Source organism: Accipiter gentilis, chromosome 10 (genome assembly GCF_929443795.1).
Source record: "Accipiter gentilis chromosome 10, bAccGen1.1, whole genome shotgun sequence".
In the NCBI taxonomy this organism is placed as follows: Eukaryota; Metazoa; Chordata; class Aves; order Accipitriformes; family Accipitridae; genus Astur; species Astur gentilis.
The window spans coordinates 31,095,703-31,101,787 of record NC_064889.1 but is presented as its reverse complement, the minus strand read 5'-3'; the positions used below and the strand labels follow the sequence as shown (position 1 = coordinate 31,101,787).

General features: G+C 38.3%; 1 protein-coding gene across 4 annotated transcripts in view; it reads right to left on the bottom strand.

Annotated features, from left to right (window-relative positions):
* Positions 1-6,085, bottom strand: part of OGFOD3 (2-oxoglutarate and iron dependent oxygenase domain containing 3) — a 49,870-nt gene that overhangs the window by 5,079 nt on the left and 38,706 nt on the right. The window contains exon 9 of one of the 4 annotated variants that reach the window (XR_007507518.1): positions 5,347-5,430. The exons of the other annotated variants lie outside the window; for them this stretch is intronic. The gene's annotated coding sequence lies outside the window, so the exon portion shown is untranslated. The remainder of the gene's footprint in view (positions 1-5,346; positions 5,431-6,085) is intronic. 4 annotated transcript variants of the gene reach the window in all.

Genomic DNA, 6,085 nt, shown 5'->3' with positions numbered 1-6,085 from the left:
CTGTTCTGAGAATGTAGAAGTTTGATGTTGGCATGTAACTCAGAACTGATTCAACTCTGTAGGACTGCTGAAGTTCTCCTGAGAAAGCTAGTAATACTCATGCTGTTTTATCCCAATGGCATGTGGTTTTCCTACTCAGGCTTTTTTTCCATTGTTCAAGTTGGATTAAAGTTTTTAAAGAACTTATCATAGGGAACTCATATTGACAATCTAACTCTGCCTGGGACTCATTCACAATCAGGCAAAATGAAACACTTGCATGCCTACTTAAAATTTGAACAACAAGATAAACTACTCCAACCATTACACAATCTCCACCACAGAACTGGGAACCAGACACATAGCTGGTTTTCTCTTCTAAAAGTGATCCAAAAGATCCAGAAGTTACTTTGCTTACATACTCCTAAGCAGCACACATGGGAGATTTGAACAAAACTAGACTGGCCTTATAGAGCTTGGTTTATTCACTCATCTCTGAAGTCTATTTAAGTAGCCTCTGTGTCCCTTGCATGTTCAGTTGCAGTTCACATTTAATCTTTCATAGTTCGCATAGTCTTTCATAACTGCCAAGCAGAAGTCATATCATACTCTTCTCTGCCTATGGCTGCACATTAATAATTGGTAAAGCTATATATAAAGAATAGATTTGTTCGTATGCACAGCTCATTTACACCTTGGTGTCCTGCTTTTCTGGATGAAAGACTAAATGAAGGCAATGCACTCCTATCCTACAAGTGTTGCAATGAACAGTGCTACCCTCAAGAATTTCATACAAAGCCCCTGTGCCATGAATATTTTTTTCTTTTAAATCTTATTTCAATATCATTCACATACTTTATTATCAATCCCTCACCTACTCGCCCAAAGCTTTGCCTTAAACTGATTTTCAAGCTTTTTTGTTTGATCTCTTATTAGAAGTAGTAGTAAATAGAGTTAGACAAGTTTCAGTGTATTGTTTAAGGCAGTTAAACTGGATTTTTTTGGCTATACAGAATGTCTTTTAATTTCTTTAATAAATATGTCTTCATATATATGGTATCTTATAGCTCCTTGTGCATCTGGTCCCATATCTGTCAACTGGGGTCTCTGAGTCACTGAACAAGCCTACAGTCAGTTTGCAAAGATACTTCTTCCTCACTTGCAAAGAATTGCTTTTCAACTTTGCAAAATTTTGAAGCAAAAGCACATTCTCTCCATGGTACACTATTTTTAATAGTATAAGTGTTCAAAAAGAGAGTAAAAAAATGTTACTTCCCATCCCATCTGACAAAACCTTCAAGGGATATATGGCAATATCATTATCCAGAGACTTCTGGGGAAAGACACAAGATAAAATAAAGCTGTACCATTACTGCATAGGATGACTTCTAGGACTTTCAAGCACATCAAGACTAGACTCTTCATAATCTTGCTTCAATACACAGTATATGGAAACCACTTCAAAAATTAAATCACTACAAGAAAGCAAGCAGGTCAGGACTACAAAAATTCCTTAAGGAAGTGTGGACCTAATCCTAGGTTATAACCTGTCCTTGTTCTAGCTATTTTTTGATCAGTTTTGAGTTAGGATTTTAAACCCCAAAGTTTCAAACTATGAATCGTATTAGCAAGTTAGTAGGATCATATGCAATATGGGTCTGGTTTTAGCTGTGAGATTGCATTCAAAGTGTTTAAAGTGCGCTTTTAAAAGCGTTACACGCTGCTACAACTAATGTAGCTGTGATAGGATTTCTCTGTGAATGATGAGGAAGACATGCATAGGGTAGTTCCACTAAGCTCTCCAGACTATGTAATACTGATAGAGTAAATGCTGAGCTTCATAAGAGATTAGTGTTCTACTACAAATGCTAAAGAACAGCTATGCAATTACTCATTACAGATAAAAAGTACATATGTACTTAAAATTTCCTGATGAAACACTTTTGAGCAACAAAAGCTCAGGAGAAAGTGTGTAAAATTCTAATCCCATTTCCTTTGTCCTTTTCTTTCATTATTGAGCAATGGCCTCAAATCAGTCTTTTCATTTTCTTCTCCCCTCCTCTGACCTGCCTGCACAGATTTCCTTCCCACATGCTTTTCTGCTCCACTAAAGAAATCTTGACTACTACGTCCTGGCACATAATTTGTTTGATTTATGAACACTTACTGTTAAAAGTGTAAGCTTTTTTGAGATCACAAGCTCCTACTCAATACAAGTTTTTAGTATATTATATAACCCAAAAAAGAAAGTGTTTAATCCCTAATCCTTAAGGGATGAACTTTTGGAGATGAAGAAAGAGCGATGGGATCATCTCCTGTTTTGAGGCCCATGCTTCTAAGCTTTCAGAAAGAGGCCAGTCTCTGACCTGTGTTCTAAAGGATGAAGATTAGAATGGAGGTATCCTGGGGTTAGAAGTAATGCCAAGGGTAAAAACCAAAGGATTTGTTTTTTTCCAGTGAGATGAATCTATAGTCTGAACAGTATTTCATCCTGATTGTGAACTTTTGACTCATTTTCCCAAATCACTGCAAGGTGCCAAAACCTCCATTGTTTCTTCAGTTTCACAATACTTTGACAAGTACCTCAACCTCAGAGAAGAGTTTTAGATCCATAAATCACAAGGAACCATGGGCTGCCCTCTCACATCTGCTGCCTATCATCTCCTCCTCACCTCCACTTTCCATTCCACAAGAAGTCAATCAGGCAGAGCATACCACAGGAATTAGTGCAGCACACCAGAGCATTTAGCACTTTTAACACTTGGAACCCAGTATTAGATAAAAATACTCACATTTTGTAGACACTTCTATCAATGATCTTTCCTCTTTTCTGCCCACAAACACCTAAAACTTCTTTATAGCTGTTCCCAACAGGCTTCACGATTTCCATCAGGTTGTCTAGTAATAGGGGAGTGAGCTGTATTCCAGCCTAGATCCCATGAAAGAGTGCAACAAAGGACTAGAGGAATTTCCTCCCACACACATGTATTTGTTCTCAGCTTTCTTATTAGAAGAGCAAAAACCCAAAGAATTGGAAAGATTCATGGTAACCTCAAGACCTGCAGGAGGCTGTTTCTAAATTATTAGCTTGCCTGCATATCTCCAGAGGAACAGAATTAATCAATCATTGCCATTGATCTCTATTTGACAATACCTGAATCTACAGCTTGTTTTCTCTTCCTTCCCATTTTTGCTCTACTTTCCAGCATTAAGTGCTGGGAAGTGCGTTTCAAGACACAGTTTGGCCCAATAAAAGCTTAGCTTCTGTTCCTTGCAGATTGCAGAAAGTGTTACTGTGAAACAGTTGCTCCCCTTTCTAGTTCCCAGATAAGCCTCCAGCTCTGCCTCTGTACTAAGATTAGTCAAGAGTTTCATCCACAGGTGGAGCTGCTTCCAGTCTCTTCTTTCTGTGGCCCTTACATATCCACACAAATTTTAAAAACTTAAGAGTAAGCAAAGGATAAATTGTATTGGGGATGAAAGAACTACAGTCATGGAAAACTCAAGTGCAAGCTCATTTAAATATGCCACACTCTCAGTCACCTAGGACAAGGAGCTGCTAACAAGCTCAGCACCACAGCATCCATCAAAACTGATCCTGGTCTTCAGTGTCACTGACACAAGTCAAGTTCTTAAATGCTGTCAAGACTGAGAAAAGCTTGTGATGCAAAAAACAGGAAAAGTCTTGCTCCTCTTACAGGAAGCAAGACCTTAATTGTATTGGAGGTAACCCCTTATTCTCCTGATTTTCTGAGGATCAATTTTTGCACTTGTCCACAGGAATATTTATGAAGACATACAAGTGCCAGTCACAAGCTCCACTGCTATGAATTTTATGTGATCCTAGTTTAAATGAAGCAACACTGTTGTTTTCAGGAATAATACTTAAGCAGCAAAAGCAAAGGATATTTCACTATGTAGCAATTATGACCCATTTAATTACTCAAACAAAACCACTAGAGGAATATATGTATTAACTATGAGCTTTTGCTTTTCCCTGCTTTTGCTTTCCCAGGTTTTAATCTCATTCATAATTGCCCCATAGCAATGAATTCTTTTTAGATGTACTCAGAAAATATAACCATGGCAAGAAGCAGCATAGAGGTGGGAAAGAATTATGCATTCAGCTATATTTCACAGTAAAAACATCAGTATTCCCATAAGACTTACTCTCAGGAGATTCTATCCATGTTGAATATTAACATTCAGTTGCACTTCCATAAACAAGCTGCCTACAATTTGGTAGGTAACCTCTGTACTGTAAGGCAATATAGATTGGAGGAACATACAAAGGAAAATTTTCAGTGACAACTATGCCCTTGACATGTAACTGACTTCAACAAAACCACTTACTCTCTCATTCGTTTCCTTTTCTCTAAAATTAAGCTAGTACTGACCTATTCTAACAAGGTTACTGTGAAAATTAATTAGTAAACACCATTACAATACTTTGGAGTTAACGCATATTCTGTTTTAAAAGTATTATAAAAAATATCCTCTATTGTTTTTATTCTGGCACAAGACAAAGTAGCAAAGCATGCAGATTAAGTTATAAAAGGATGCATGGAATATATGAAAGGACTTTGAGAACCATACAGATATTAACATACCACAATGCTTGCAAGAAAAAATAATACAAGAATGTTATGCTTCTAATATTATAAATTAATTGCATAAGTTAGGTTGGAAGAGACCTTGGGAGATCATCTGGTCCAATTGCCTTTCTCAGATCAAGGCTAACTTCTAACTTATATCCAACTTCTATCACATTGCTCAGGGTCATATCATTAGCACATATGAGTGCAGCATTCAGATACTGATGTTTCCCCAGTATGTCTCAGGCACGTGTATTTTGCTACCCCCATGTCTCCTGTGCTTGATTTTTGAGCAGGGGCCATGGAGTAGACGACCTCCAGAGGTCCCTTTCAATCTCAGTTATTCTGCTCACACATGGAAGAGGCCATTCACGTTAATATCAACTTTGGCAATCACTTCCTATTTGCAGCATACCTGCTTTGCCACTGGATTCCAAGACCCTTCATGCTCCCATCCTTCACATGAAACTAACCCTTCTGCTTTCTTAGCAGCATGCTTCTAGCCCGTCTAGTTTAATTCACTGCCAAATTTCCTTGTAAACTCCTTAGGTCATGAGAACATCAAGAAGAAACCATAAATGATGTGTTAGGTTGTCTCAATCAACACTCGATCGTGCAAGCACGTAAGGGAATGATAACTGTCCCCTCGCTCTCCTCCTTGGTCTGCTTAAACTGTGGCTGGACACCTGGGAAAGGCAGGGGCTACCCCTGCCTGGTGCCAGTGACAGGGAAGGGATGCAAAGCAGGGCCATGGGAATGTAAGAGGTCTCACCTCCATCCGCTGTCCATGGCAGCTGGCTGGGGGCACTGGAAAGACTGAGCTACTGCTCAGAAGGAAATGAAGCAACTCATCTGCCTGATTAAAGGGAAGCAGGAACAGTTTATTTGGCACCGCAGATCTATTCAACATCCTTCATCTTATGCACTGACAGCTTTGACTGTCTGCTTAACATTTATCAGCTCTAAACGTTACTTGGGAAAGAAGGAAAAACTGCATCTCATCTGCTGAATGACACCAAGACAGAAGCACTGCTGGGGAAACAGCACAAACACAATTGCATTCTCACCCTTGTCATCTGTTTAGGATTAATTGCCAATTCATTCTCATGTAAAGTGTCCAAGAAAAACGACCCTATCTTAGGCAAATAACCTGATAGTAATATTTTCTGTAATTGCACAATAAAACTTATTTAACAGATATATTTATTCAATTATTTATAAATAAATGTTGAATAGGGAAAGCTTTAAGTAAGTCCTTACCTAAACCCGCACAAAAGTAACATGGAATGACAGCATCTGTAAGTGCCTTGATCTGGGGTGAAGAGAGAGCACTAGCTTCTCTGAACAATTTCACTACATATATGCCAAGCACAGAAGCACAAAAAGCCTATGGCCTTAAAAAAAAAAAAAAAAAAAAAAAAAAAAAAAAAAAAAACACCCAAAAAAAACCAAACAAAAAAACCCCAAAAAACCCAACCCAAAAACCCAAAACACAACCCCAAACCAAAACA